The sequence below is a fragment of the Amblyomma maculatum genome, chromosome 8 (assembly GCF_055883805.1).
Source record: "Amblyomma maculatum isolate TAMU_Amacu chromosome 8, ASM5588380v1, whole genome shotgun sequence".
NCBI lineage: Eukaryota > Metazoa > Arthropoda > Arachnida > Ixodida > Ixodidae > Amblyomma > Amblyomma maculatum.
In genome coordinates, this window is record NC_139351.1 from 42,847,315 (window position 1) to 42,863,201 (window position 15,887).

At 44.1% G+C, this 15,887-nt stretch overlaps 1 non-coding gene across 1 annotated transcript; it reads right to left on the reverse strand.

The window, feature by feature from the left end:
* Positions 1-9,434: 9,434 nt before the first annotated feature.
* Positions 9,435-9,733, reverse strand: LOC146181059 (signal recognition particle RNA). Its single transcript, XR_014700509.1, has one exon.
* Between the last annotated feature and the right edge of the window lie 6,154 nt (positions 9,734-15,887).

The window sequence follows — 15,887 nt, forward strand, 5'->3', positions numbered from 1 at the left end:
GCGTCCCATACGTCTACGTCTGTACGTCTCCGGGAGACGTAATACGTCTCCGGTAAGCTAAATCTCTCTATTGAAACAGGGGTTTCTGAACGTGCTCAGCAACTCTGAAAGTCCTAATTATTGTCTAAAGAGAATATTTGGTACATGGAGCGAATAACCTCAATTCCCTACTTACAAAATATAAATTTACTGCGCTGTCCTAAGTGGCTGCCAGCAATGCGCCACCGGGTTCTATCGCCTGTTTCTAATAGTTTATTTCTAACTCTTGGCTCAAACTATCGGGCACAGCAGGTGTAATGTAGAGTGAATAAAACCTGCATGAGATCATATATATGGGTAGATTTGTAAGATTTACAGGTTTCCCTTACAAATACTACGAGAATCGCCTCACTGCGGCCTTTCTAGAAAATTGACTCGTAACAGCGCTATATTCGTGGCTATAATAAAGTACTCAACGTAATAATTCAGCTTAGCAAATGCAGCTGTAGCAGGCAGTTTGGGCTGGCGACACCGAAGGTGTGCCTAGCTTTCAAATTTTCTTAGATGGCAAAACCGTTAGAAATATGGAATTTTAAAAACAAGCCCTTGATATTGGCTTTTCCACAAAGTATATATTGGTGCTTTAGATAGGAAACGTAATCCAGGTCCCATGACCATTTTTCGTTTCCAATGAAATTTTCATTTGTCTGGGCAAATATCTACACAAAAGAATTGACCTTAGTTTTGCAAGATTCGGTGTAGTTTCCCGAAAAAAATAATCGTACGGTATATCTTTAGAGTATAGAAAACGTTGTTTTTGTTATTTCAAAATGTTGCAAGTTTGAAGACCATGATTTTGTCATCTACTATATTTTACTCACTAAATATATGTTGGTTTTACATTTAGAAACATTATTAGAAACCCGATTTGTTTCTGCAGTTGAGGTATTAAAAAATCGCAAACTTTGCTTCAGGAGCGATGCGTTGCAAAATTATTCATTTTTAACCTTAAATACTGGCATATGATGCATTAGGTTGGTTGTACTAAATATGTTTTCGCTTCCTAACGCATGTTCTTAATTCCAGGCACTATTTGAAACACGACACCTCTAGTTGGCCGTGCCGCCGCGTCCACCACAAGCGGTGTGTATGGTGGCGCCATCTAGTGACAATAAATTCACGCACATGCGCGCCGGTTTCAAGAAAAAACTTTCTACTGCAATTACTGATGGGAAGAATAGCCACACTATAAGCCTTTTTTATTACTAGGAGGGAAACTACACAAACTAAAGAAAGGGAAAGCTACAAGAAGCCATAAACCAAAGCGACAAAAAGCTTGCGAATGGATGTCGTTGCTATGACGACCACATACATAGCTTACAGTTAGGCCTAGCAGCTTGAAGTTTGCGAAGTTAGTTAGACAACCAGGGATATTTGTAGTTTATACCTTGTCGTGTGGGCGATAGTTAGTGTAACAGAAGAGAAGGCCAGTATTCAGAGCGAGCTATCGCCTCGGAGAAAGCAGCGGCGATGTATATTCCTTCTGAAGCGGGTGGCCAGCCCGCCGCTATGTTGTCAACTCATACTGCAAAGCACGAAGCAACAGGCGTAGTCCGGGATTTGATGCGTGCGTGCGCCCGCAAGACAGGCCGCGTTACGTACAGATATGCGCATTCGTTACCGGCATCGTCGCTGCGTACGTGCCGTCACTACGTACTCCCACCAAAAAGTGCCAAACACACGCCTATTGTTTCCTTTCATACTACTAGTTAATCTCACCAGGAACGCTTGGTACTATGTGAAAAGTAGCTTTAAAGAAGCAGTAAAGATAAATTTGTTCGCGCCTTTTTAATTGCAGCAAGTCGATTCACACTCTCCCAATATTTTCACAAACTTCAGGCTAATGACGTATGTAGCAGAGCTTGCGGTAGTGCCAGCTCCCGCTGTTTTTAACTCACCGCTGATAGTTCGGGGAGTCACTCGATGCGCAGAGTAGTACGTTTAAGGCAGTCGTGTGGCAGCTTGCCGCTCTAACGTCGGCGGAGTAATACATACTCGAAGTGCTATCATGAACATAGTCCGCTTCCATCGCGCTTGTTGTTTCGGCGACAAACTTTCTGAGCCTCAAATATGTAGTCATCATCATCATCATCAGCCTGATTATATCCACTGCAGGGCGAAGGCCTCTCCCATATTTCTCCACTTAACCCGGTTCTGTGCTAGCTGCATTCACTTCACCCCTGAGAACTTCTTAATCTCATCCGCCCACCTAACTTTCTGCCGCCCCTTGCTACGCTTTCCTTCCCTTGGAATCCAGTTTGTTACCCTCAGCGACCATCGGTTATCCTCTCTTCGCACTACATGTCCTGCCCATGTCCATTTCTTCTTCTTAATTTCTACTAGAATGTCGGTAACTTGAGTTATTTCTCTGACCCACTCTGCACGCTTTCTATCTCTTAATGTTACCCCTACCATTTTTCGTTCCATAGCCCTCTGGGTTGTCTTCAACTTAAGGAGAACTCTCTTGGTTAGCCTCCACGTTTCATCCCCATAGGTGAGTACAGGCAAGATGCAACTGTTGTATACATTCCTCTTGAGCGATACCGGTAAGCTGCTAGTCATAATCTGCGAGTGCTTGCCAAATGCGCTCCATCCCAATCGTATTCTTCTTGTTATTTCCTTTTCGTGGTCCGGATCTGCGGTTACTACCTGTCCTAAGTAGACATATTCGCCTATTACTTACAGTATTTCGCTACCTAATGTAAACTGCTGTTCCTTCCCGAGGCTGTTGAACATTACCTTAGCCTTCTGCATATTGATTTTCAATCCTACCTTTCTACTTTTCCTGTCTAGGTCATCAATCATTATTTGCAGTTCGTCCCCCGAAATATGTAGTGGTAGTGTCTAAATAGGATTCGCCTTCTATCAAACAGCAACAGTAAAGGCCATTTTGGGTGATTTCACAATTTAGCGGATGTTCATTGGCCAACGCAGAGTACTGAGGTCGAGTCTCACGAAAGCAAAGATTGCTGGCATGTTTTTTGAAGGCTCAGTTTCAGTCGAAGTTAAAAATTAACCGTAATAATGAAGAACGCTCTTTAGTTCACCTTTAAAAAAAAACGCTTACGCAGAGCCTCCTACTGCAGTCGAGGAGGTTGCACATTCGGCACATGATTCATCATCGATTCATCATCTACTTACAAGACCATGAAAGAAAAGTGAGCAAAAACTTTCTTTAGAGGCAAATTTATTCACTCAGCTCCTTGTATACGTATGAGATCATAACATTGGATACAAGTCATGCATTCCTCTAGTGGGGCACGGAAAAAGTACGGCGAAGCACGGTGCTATTGTTTATTGTTTGTTGTAGTAAGACTACACCTTCCTCAAAAAGAGCCGATGTGCCTTTCAAGAACATTTGACTGTTTACCTTTTAGAGCGAGCGGTGTGAAAGAACACCGTAACGGCCCTTTCTTTAGCGCTTTCTTAAGCAGAAAGGCAGTCTAGTGACACGTCAGCCGTACATAAGAGCCGCAGCTAAGTAGAATGCGCTTATTGCAGTGGTGGGGGTATGCGAGAATCTCACCTCGCTTCGCATTCGTATCAGTTGTGTGTAAACATGCTTTGCGAGGGCCCAGTTTCTCAGATTAGCGTGAAGAATCAATAGGGGCTGTTCGGCTTTTCTGGTTATTATCTTCTTCGCATGCGACGACTGAGGCAACAAAACCAGGCAAGACGGCAGCTGTAGCAGTGTATTAGTGCGCCAGCAAAGTATAGCTACTGCAGCAAATTTGGTGCTTTGCGAGGTAACTTTTTTTTTCTTTAAAAACAACGGTTATGCTTTCTCAAGTGGTGTTGAGTTATTACTGACGCTTTTGGGGACGCTAGAGAAGGCGATTAATATTCGTTTCACATATATTCTTGTTTCGTAAAGGGGAATAATATTGAAGCTTGTGTGTATGCCACAAAACGAACACAAATGAAGATGGCTTTCTGAAGACTTTAATGATCCTAAAGCTGCCGAATTTATTATTGCCACTTTTTGTCCTCCAAACAGACGAAAGTAACTTTATCGAAATAGCAGTTATTCCTCGTCCTTAGGCCAAATCTCTCACACCAATCGGCGGTGGTCTATGGCGCCTGGGCCTGGGATTGAAGCCAGGAGATAATGGTTGGGTGGGATCGAGGCATTTCCCACTCCAACGACGATGGCTCTCTGGGTAGCAGCGACAATGGGATGGGCACTCCCCCGAGTTTCGGATCGGATTACACTGGTCCGTCAAAGAAAATTATCAAGTTAGATTTTGCAGGATGGAAAATCTTATGAGCCATAGCAACATGGGACTCGACGTAAATCAGGTAAATCGTCGCGTCAAAAATGAAACACTTGGCTAAGAACTATGAATAACTTGAGGTATATGGTGAGAAGAAAAAAGATATGCTTTTTTTTTCTGTCATTGCTTCTTGGTACCCAAGCTGCCTAAACAGTACACCGCTACTCTCTACGCAGCTAATAGCGGCCAAGGTGGATATTATGTACAAGATTTGCCGAAATGATAGGTTAAAAATAAAATTACAGACGAATAAGCTTGTTTCTATTTTGGATATAAACCACAGCAAGCCAAGGTATTAGGTTGCAATTGTAGTTGCGGGTAGTAAGCAAATTTATCATTCTTTTATCATCTAGTTAATTCAGGGTGTCATCTATAAATAATGCGTTTTCGAAGCTGCATGCGGACTTGAAAGATTTCACATTCCTTGAACACCATCAATTTAAAAGTACTCACTGAGATGTTGAAGGGATAGTTATAAAAAGGACGAATAGAATTAGTATTTTCATTGCTAGATATAAATAATTCGAGTGATTCTAGTAAAACATGGAGCTTGAAAAACCCACGCGAGAATTTTCAATTACCCTGAATTTAGTTATAATATTTCGTACTACAATGCCAATTCAAAGGTAATATAAGCATCGCTGTGGTTTAAAGAAAATGCATGCCGTCTTTCTCAGAATTATCGCGAAAACCGAAACTTCCCACCGCCATAATATCTATATTCATTGAACTTGTACGTTTCATTTCTGGCTAAGACTGCTAAATCTTTCGACTTCATAATCAGAAGCGAAGAAATTGTTACCAGGGTCCCCGAGTTTGGGGAAACTACAATAATTATACCTGCCTATGTTGTTTAGGCACGCTTACATTATGCTGCGCAAGGATGCATTTGTGTATACCATCCATCGGTGAGCCGGGCGTTGTAGCTTTTTGCGCACACCCGTGATTTTGGATTCCGTAGCTGACGGCTATGAGCCAGGGGTCTGGCTCTTTTTTATGGTCGTATGGTGTGCAACTATTAGACAACAAAGAAATACTGCGAAGCGTCCTCTGTGACAATCACTGTCAAGATAGAGGCCGTGTCTCAGCTTGGTATTAGGCCTGACAATGGTATGAACAGCAAACAGTAGTGATTCCCTGTCCTCCAATTCAGCGTCTCTCACAGACATTATGCTCCTCCTTATGCCAAAGCTGCGAAACTTTACAGCACTGTTATCTAAGGAAGTTGCAATTTCGTTATTTTCTCAGCGATTTGTAAACTTCAGTACTGCACATCCTGCTCATCGGGTCGTAGGAATGGCCATGAACAGGCTTTTCTGGATGATCTCAGTAACAGAGGCTTTGGAGGACCATATGCCGCCTCTGTAGTTCAGCTGTGTCACTACTCTGTCAAACATCACGAAATACACAAGTAAACGCGCATCTTACCGCTCTATAACCGCTAAGATGGGGGTAAAGTGGATGGCTTGTTCCCATTGGCCTGAAATGTAGACGAAAAAATAATCAGTTGCCAGTTGATAAAAAAGCGTCGTAGTTTGTAGTTCGTAAAAAGAACAGGAAAACATTCTACCAAAATAAAAATACTAGAAGGCACTTTGGACCACTAAAGAGCGATGAAGCGAAAGCCATTATTGCGCGGTGGATCGTAGCCTCTGTTCCCCTCTCTAATTTCACTCCCCCCTTCCTCCCTTTCTTTACGGCCTGGAACATGTGTCCGCGAAGAATTGTATCAACTGCAGCACCTTGCCTATCCTGCAAAGCAATTTCAAACACCTCTTATGATCGCTGTACTAACGCCTCCTAGATATCTTTGTCTGCTTTTGTTTGCTGTGTGGTTCGGCGATTGAGGAAGCGGCAAATCAAAGTCGCCGCACGGACGCCTGGATCAGACGCCCTGTGGGGTTAGCTTCATCTAGGCATAAATCGCCTGCTGACGTCATGATCTGTCGTGAGAGTGCATCGTGCGTCCCTTGTCGAACAAAACAAGCATCACATTTAATGCGTCAAAGTTCACCGCCGTTCTATATTTCGTTTACAGGAAAGGAAAAGCGCAGTATCTATCACTAGCGAAATCCCGCTATCATCCGGGGAATTGAGACAGTTTCACGATCCGGGGCGTGGCACTGTTGGTGAAGCGCTGGGCTGGGGATCCAAGGGATGAAGGTTCGATTCCGCGTTGAGACAAGGTTTATAAATCAATTTTTAACTCTCGCTCTCGAAAGCGCGACACCTCTGCTGACAACCCTCTGTCGAACACGATGAGGCATTAAAGGCTTTCGCCTTACAAATGGCATCAGCAAATAAGCACTAAGAGCATTGAGAAGTGATTATTGCCCTCATTACGAATGAAAAACAATCACAAATATAATATGACTGAATTCACGGAAGCGAACGAAACTCAATACTTCAAACATTTATTGTTTCAGACGCCTGTGATATGTGAGCCATGCAAATCATCCGAGAAAGCGCTGGGACCAACTGAAAAGACAACAGGGCTTTTTGGTTGTCATGTCACTAAAGAACTAATAGCAAGAGCTGTAAAAATATTCTCTGATGTCTGTCTTATTCTGCACTACCAAATACTGATTTCGATGAACACAGACTAGTACAACCTCCAACGCACGCCCGCAAGTATTGTGCCTCATGTTGAAGGCGCCATAGTCTCCTCGTGAGTTAACATGGACTATTGTCTGTCGAAGCAGATTGTCAGCCTTGCCCTACAGCTTTCTTCGCAGTAGTAATGTTGCTTAAGGCCGTTGTTTCCTCCACATTAGTGCCAAAATAGTCACACAGACGGCGGTGACTGATGTTCTCACACACGTCTATGGCGATAACAAAAACATTAGTGCGATAGTCGTCAATACCTCTTTTTCTCGAAATCAGGTGTCAGCGTTGTGAGCGATAGACAATGGGCATCCCTCTGCAGGTGGTAGCTCGCAAATTGTCATGAGGTAGCATTCAACAATTCTGAATGCAAGCGACGTTACGAGCCCTCGTGATACGGCCATAGTGGCAGACGATGCCAACTGATTTCGCCTTTTCAGCGCCTCCTTTATTTAACTTCTTGAAGTTAAATAAAGGAGGCGCTGTCCTTTCAGAAGGATGGATATGCCACGAGGGCGCGTTGGTGCGTTTTAGATAAAAAGACGATCTATATGTAAGTCAGGTTGTTCTTCACATAATCTGGCAGCTTATGACTGTATGCTTATTATTTTGCAGAATAACTGAGGAGTAGATAAATGTTTTGTGATTAAGTGAACACACATTTGCGTGTATCAGAGCCGCTTGCTGCTCGGAAGCACGCAAGCAAAGGACAGACTCCTGATGCCCTCACTGAGCTGAAAAATATTTGATTACTGGAGCCTAAAAGAAAGGATGTATTGTTTGTAACTCACATACAAGCTGCGTGTTCCCCACATAAAATGTTGACTTCTGCCATGTGTTACAAGACGTTTTGCCTACGTGTTCATCCATATGGTACGGCCGCCGACAAGCCAACTACCCACATTTTTTTTTAACTGAGGAATCTACTGAAGCACTTTTACAGCACATTGTTGCCATGCGTCGTGCAAACACTACCCCTCGCGCCATATCGAGGTGGACGAGGGAAGTAGGGATAGATATGTCTCACCTCCGGCGGTGTCGTCGTATCACCTAAACTGCTTCTAATGCCGTGGACTACGCTAAGTGACTCTGAAGACAGTTTGCTCGAGTTCTAGTGGCCCCCGGCGCCTAGGCAAACGAGAATGTAGAAAGTTACAAGACGCCAGCGACCGCGCACTAGGGAATATGTTTGGATTTCGTTCTACAAAGATTCACTTTAATACAGCATTGACAAAGTGGAACCCAAGACGCATTTTATGTAGGCTATAACATTTTAAGCCAGTATACTATGTAGCCGCCTGACCGTAGTCGTCACTTGTGGAATTCACTAATTTTAATTTTGTTTTTTCCTTGAAATTGATGCACAATAATTTCAAAATTTGCGCTCCCGCGGCATTTCTTGCGGTTAGTGCGCCTGTGGTGGCATCTGTCGCTGCTACAACGAAACTGAACCCGCCTTCGGTCAAAGTTTACTTCCTTGACGGCTCCATTTTGCGCTAAAGTAAATGCTTTCAAACAAATAGTTCTAACACATACCGAAAATATCAGAACTATCATTATCTTTATAACTGACTCTAAAAGGCATGAATAAATCGTAATATACTGATCCCGTAGAACCCGCCGCCTTTTGGGTGACAATTACTTGAGCCTTGTTCAGGCTCAGGTTAGTAAAATTGCTCAAGCAGCTACTTTGTCCCACAGGGCATGAGAACACAGTGTACAAGGCATGTTGCGAATGGTGTTAAATGTGCTAAATATCAGCAAAAGAAATGTTTCAAATATGACGCACTGCGGCAAACAAATTTATTTCCGTACCTCGTTTTCGGAAGTTACAGCACTTCTCTAGAGCGAGCCCTCTCACTGGCACAAATTAAGAAACAATTGTGCAATTGTGAGTGTCCGGATGAGCGGACGATGTGCCTGGATTTCAATAACCGCCATCCCGACAGGAGTGTAACCTGCACCTAGCAGATTTTACCAAGGTAAAGAGTGAGGGCGATTTATAAAGGCCGAATGTTAAAAAAAGGAATGAACTTGTCCCAATTGCGGCTGAAATCTGCGGGTCACAGGTAAATATCTTCGCAAGTAGGCATCATTATTCAGTATTTTCAGCCAGACTAACGAATAGATGTTGTTATAAATGTTTAGATTTGCAAAACTTAGTAAAGTCGAAACCACATTTCTTTAACGAAGGAGATATCCTATCCTATGCGATAATTTGCCGAAACCTCGTGGAAGGAAACTCATGCATGTGCCGGCCACTGTAACTCTGAACACATGCAAAGATATCAGTGTAACATCTTATAAACTAGACTTTCCAAGCATCAAACGGGCACATCAGTAACCGCTCAAGCTGAAAACAAACAAGGCGGTGAAATTAGAGATACTGACGCGTGAAGCTTACTCAAACTCGATGCAACTTCTGTTTGAAAACATGCGACATTGATTGGCCACAGATGAGGAAACACATTGCAGTAGCTTTTCTTGCAATTCGAAAGATATACTTGAAAAAAAAATAAGGCGCGAGGTCCGAGTGTGTTGTCTGGGCTACCCCACGCCGCCTATTCACAGGTGCTCTCCCGATACTGCAGAGCGCGGGAGCTTTCGCCTGCTGCGTTTCCGCCCTGGGCCGGTTCGCTCCTCCTTAGGCGATCTGGTCGCCACCGAGCTCCCCCGGGGCCACCATATCGGTGCACAGCTTAGCGCGGAGACCCGATCAACATGGGCAGACGTGGGGCAGGCCTCCCAGCCTCAACCCGTCCTCTAACGTCAGCCTCCAAGCAGCTAGATTACAGGGGCACGCCACAACCCCCGGCGGTACACTCAGCAATGTAGCCACTTCTTATATGCACAATAGTCTAATTCCCCCATCGTTATAGCCCTTTTTTTTTTAGTGGATACTCTCTCCGGCGCACGTATGTTTTCATGTTCTCATGAGGAAATTTCTGTGATCAATCCTGGTTTACAGCAAAAATATGAGCATGTTGAAATATACGCATCCGCAAGGGCGTCTGGTTTTATTTTGACCTCAAGAGATGCCGCGCTAAGCGCCGCGAGCTAACCTCCTCTCTTGTTCGCTCGGTGGCGCCAACCTCGGGCTTAAACCGGAGCTTCGATACCCGTTCGAAAGCTGGGAGGCCGAGGCAATTAGTGCGATATTTTGAATGTCTTTAGCACAGTATAGAATCCGCCATACTTAACATCTCACAGAATCGATCCGCTAGACCGCCTGTTCTTTATTCGTAATTATAGAACCGAGTGTCGTTGAACGTGCGTAAGCGGAGCCTAAAACATAATCGGAGCAGGGAAGTTTTTTACTGACGAGTGCGCAGTTGTAACATTTCAATACGCAAGAAACAGAGCACCGCTCGGTATTCTGTTAAGGATTCACATTATTGCGTGTTATCCAAGTTTCGGTTAAGAAATTATTCTTCTCTTCCTTTTACGGTATTCCTATCATGCCTGTCTCCAAATTATTGTCATTTTTACATAAATAAAAGGAAAACCGCATTAATTTCTCCATTTTTTATATGATATCAAATTGTTCTGAGGAGTTATTATATAGCTTTGCTGCTCGACTGCAAATATTTGAAGTATAAAAATTGTTAGTGTTGAAAAGACTGAAATTCCCGGGGGGAAATATACTGTGAGACTGCGGAAAATTTCTGTTTGAACTACTACGCATTTGAAACAGTGCCATATTAAGAAGCATATTTTTGCGTGCACTGCACAGGTCAATCAGAAAATATGCATCAGAGCGCTTGAAGGGAATATGTGTTCAACTACAGTTTCTTTAATTGAACAATGCTTCAGTGGAATGGCGTGCCAGAAAGAAATGTTAAGGGACTCTATCTTTTACGCAAAAAAAAGTATGTCTCGCAGTTGGCGGCACGTCCAGAGCCGGCCCTAAACGATTTGTTCTGTTACTGCAGGTGCGCAACTACGTCGCAACAGTTTCAAGTGGTCATCGGACGTCGGATGCTCTTTTGCACGGATGACTTCGTAGGTGTGGCATCTCTGCTGAAAATACGTGGAACTTTTACAGTTCTTCTTGACTTCGGTTCGCGTCACAAGATGGTGCTCTGATCAACATGTGCCGTCATCATCCCCATAAAAGCGCATCGCTTGCAAGCAGCAAGCGCAGTTGGCGGCACGTCCAGAGCCGGCCCTAAACGATTTGTTCTGTTACTGCAGGTGCGCAACTACGTCGAAACAGTTTCAAGTGGTCATCGGACGTCGGATGCTCTTTTGCACGGATGACTTCGTAGGTGTGGCAGCTCTGAAAAATACGTGGAACTTTTCCAGTTCTTCTTGACTTCGGTTCGCGTCACAAGATGGTGCTCTGATCAACAAGTGCCGTCATCGTCCCCATAAAAGCGCATCGCTTGCAAGCAGCAAGCGCAGTTGGCGGCACGTCCAGAGCCGGCCCTAAACGATTTGTTCTGTTACTGCAGGTGCGCAACTACGTCGAAACAGTTTCAAGTGGTCATCGGACGTCGGATGCTCTTTTGCACGGATGACTTCGTAGGTGTGGCAGCTCTGCTGAAAATACGTGGAACTTTTCCAGTTCTTCTTGACTTCGGTTCGTGTCACAAGATGGTGCTCTGATCAACAAGCGCCGTCATCGTCCCCATAAAAGCGCATCGCTTGCAAGCAGCAAGCGCAGTTGGCGGCACGTCCAGAGCCGGCCCTAAACGATTTGTTCTGTTACTGCAGGTGCGCAACTACGTCGAAACAGTTTCAAGTGGTCATCGGACGTCGGATGCTCTTTTGCACGGATGACTTCGTAGGTGTGGCAGCTCTGCTGAAAATACGTGGAACTTTTCCAGTTCTTCTTGACTTCGGTTCGTGTCACAAGATGGTGCTCTGATCAACAAGTGCCGTCATCGTCCCCATAAAAGCGCATCGCTTGCAAGCAGCAAGCGCAGTTGGCGGCACGTCCAGAGCCGGCCCTAAACGATTTGTTCTGTTACTGCAGGTGCGCAACTACGTCGAAACAGTTTTAAGTGGTCATCGGACGTCGGATGCTCTTTTGCACGGATGACTTCGTAGGTGTGGCAGCTCTGCTGAAAATACGTGGAACTTTTCCAGTTCTTCTTGACTTCGGTTCGTGTCACAAGATGGTGCTCTGATCAACAAGCGCCGTCATCGTCCCCATAAAAGCGCATCGCTTGCAAGTAGCAAGCGCAGTTGGCGGCACGTCCAGAGCCGGCCCTAAACGATTTGTTCTGTTACTGCAGGTGAGCTGGTTTCGCTGTAGCGACTTTTCTGTACATTCCATGCCGCCAACTGCAAAACTGCCATTTGCTTGATCTACCGCGTGTGTTCACTTGTACGCATGTGTGATGGAGGGACAAAATTGGGCTCAATGTGGGGATGATTTTGCTGACGAAGACCGGTGCATGGAATGCTCCAACTGTGCATCGTTGTATCACCTCGGTCATGAGTGCTCAGGCGTGGCTGAAGGCACATTTTCGTCGATGGGCCCGAAAAAGAGAGAAAAGTGGCGGTGCAAAACATGCAGATCAATGGATTCTTCCCAAGGCAGTTCTAGCCAGTTAACAGCTATTGCTGAAAAGCTATCGTTGCTGGATTCTATTCGCGAGAAAGTTGAATCTCTTTCCCTGGTTCCGTCGAAAATAGACGAACTGTTGTGCCTCAAGTCCGAGATCGAAGTAGTGAGAACAAAAATGCAGGAAATACACGACTCGGTTGACTTTCTTTCAAATAAATATGATTCCTTGCTGAAAGAATCAGCAAAGCGAGAGAAACAGGTGACTGAATTGTCTTCTAGAGTGGTGGTACTTGAGGATCAGGTCGCTTCTCAGGCAGCTGTCATTCAAGATCTTAGAGGCGAAATAAATGCATCTGAACAGTATAGTAGGTCCTCAAACCTCGAAATTCATAACCTACCCACACTTCCTAGTGAAAACTTGACTGCTACCGTTGCTGAACTGGCCGCTCAACAGGGCATTGACTCATTCTTGCCAGGTCATGTAGTAGCTGTGCACCGGTTGCCCAGGAAGAGCAAAACAGCTCCAGTTTTAGTGCGCTTCCTTTCGGCGGACATACGTGACAGCTGGCTGGTAAAGCGAAAGAAACTGGAATCTCTGGCGAAGGAAAATGAGCCCTCGGTTTTCTTTGTCGAAAACTTGACGAAATACAAGAGAATTGTTTTGGGAGACAAAGACTAAGGCCAAGGAGGCCGAATTCAAGTTCGTATGGGTGAAACATGGCAAAATTTATGCCCGTAAGAAGGAGGGCGACCTAGTTGTGCGCATAATGAGCCCTTGTGACTTGTCTCGGCTAGTCTGACCTCATCTATTCCCTGCTTTGTCTGTTGTAATCTTTTTTCTTGATTCATGGCTTCGTGCGAACAATTTCGAGACTTTCCTTCTTTTTCTGTTCTTTTAAAACCAGGTGAAGGCACATTCACTGTTATTCATGTAAACGTGCGTAGTATTCGCAAGCACTGGAATGAATTTTGTGTCCACGCTGGTGCAGTACGTGATATAGCTGATGTTTTCGTCTTAACTGAAATTAATATTGGGCAGGAACATACTGGTCTCTTTCAACTCTAAGGTTATCACAATCATTTTTTGACGCGCAAGGACGGCCGTGGTGGTGGAATTGCCATTTTGATTAAAAATGATTGGATTTCAAGTCCTCTAAACATAATTTTCACAAGTGCTGAATCGCTAGCCCTTCGTATTCACACACAATCTTTTGCCATCACATTGCTCGCTATTTATAGGCCGCCAAATCACAGTGTCAGAAAGTTTGTGGACGAATTGCGTCTACTTGCTTTCCCATCTGGTCACGTGTGCATAATAGGTGATGTTAACATTGACGTGCTGAAGAAAGAACGACACATTGTAGCTGATTACTTGAACACGCTTGCTGACGTTGGGATAGAATCTATTATCAACCTTCCCACACGTGTCGAAATTTTGGGTACATCACTTGTGTCTTCATGCATAGATCACGTCAACGTTCGCACTGAAAACGACCAGGTATTTCCGTTTATTATTGAGCAAAAGCTATCCGATCACTTCTATGTTGGGTGAAGCTTTCTATCGTCTCAGCATGCTGCGGCTAACAACCCAGTATCACAGATAGAGGTTGTTGATAAAAGAAAGCTGGACTCATTGTTGCAACGCTACGACTGGAAATCTTTCCTAGCAGAAGTTCCTGCCAGTCACCTCTATAAATCTTTTATTGCCGTTTATACGCAGACAGTGCACTCTTGCAAAAACTTAGTCGTCTTAAAGCAACGAAAGCCGGGATGCCCGTGGATAAATGGAAATGCTCTACCCGCGATAGCTGAAAAAGAACTAGCCTGGGCGCGTTGTCGTCGCTCACCTAATAATCAGTATCTTCGTGAAGCTTATAAGATAGCTCGCAATAAAGTCACTGCTGTGCTTAGGAGTGCCAAGCGACAGCACGTCCGAGGTAAATTTTCTGAATTTAGAAATAACCCGTCCAAGGCTTGGTCCGTGGTTAACGAATTAAGGGGTCGTCCCCGGAAAGGCGCATACCAAACTATTGCCAAGAATTTCGGTCCACCATCTATAACGTTAGCAGACCAATTTAATTCCTTTTTCTCGTCTACTGCAGCAAGTTTATCCGGTAATACGGCTAGTTATTGTATGCCACAATCGGTAGTTGAGTCTGCCTTCCTGCCTGAGTGTACCGAGGATGATAATCGCTATATTTTATTTAACTTAAAACAGCACAAGTCGGTTGGATTAGATGGTGTGTCTGTGGACGTCCTTCGCAGAAATTTCGAGACCCTGAAGAATGTTCTTTTAGCAATTATAAATAACATTATAACCACGCAAGAAATTCCACCTGGCCTCAAGGAAGCGCTTGTAGTTCCTCTGTTCAAAAGCGGACAGGTCAATGTTGTCACAAACTGCAGGCCAATTTCGATACTTTCGTGCATTGCTCTTATACTTGAAAAGCATATTTTTCACGTAATGCAGAGCTTCATTGATGCGCACAACATACTGTCGCCTAATCAGTACGGATTTACTTGTGGGCGTGGCACTAGATTACCATTAGATGAATTAACCGATTACCTTAACAGTACTCTTGAAATTAGTGCATTCGCTTGTGCATTATTTCTAGATGCATCAAAAGCTTTTGACTCCGTAAACCATAAAATTTTACTTCGTAAACTTCATAGCTATGGCTTCCGAGGGCCTTTCCTAACTTTCCTTGAGAATTATTTGCACGGTCGGATCCAAGTAGTAGTTCTCGGAAATATTAAAAGCAAACCTAGGCAGTTGAGCGCTGGAGTACCCCAGGGGTCGATTTTAGCTCCCCTTTTATTCAACTTGTACGTTAATGATCTCAGTCAAGCAATTTTTCGCTGTCGGGTGTTTCAATACGCAGATAACACGCTTTTAGTATCTCGTCATACTAATTGCCATTAAGCCGTGGCTGAATTACAAACTGACACTACAAATGTTATCAGTTGGTACCGTAATAACTTAATTTCTATTAACCAAAATAAAACTAAATTAGCATGTTTTCACGATCCGCTGAAATCTATTCCTGTCATCACTCCAGTGTTTCTTCATTCTCCTCTGTGTAACAACTGTTCTTGCTCTCCTATTCCATACCTCTCAACTGTCAATTATCTCGGTGTTCATTTCGATTATAACATGTCTTGGAACACTCACTTGGCTAACGTTTGTGAAAGGCTGCGCAAAATAGCCTGCCTGCTGTATTCTATTAAAGCACTATGCCCAATTTACGTAAGGAAAACAATAGCACATGCATTGGCGTACAGTGTGCTGAGATATGGAATTTGTCCTTTTTATTTCTGTTCAGTGTTTTGGCGCAATAAAGTCGATTCTTTACTAAAATCCATAATTCGGGCGGTGATGTATGGTGTGCACATTACTAACAATCCTGGTCTTTTTTCATGCTCGCACATGCCCTCGTTCAGGCTGTTATTCAAAG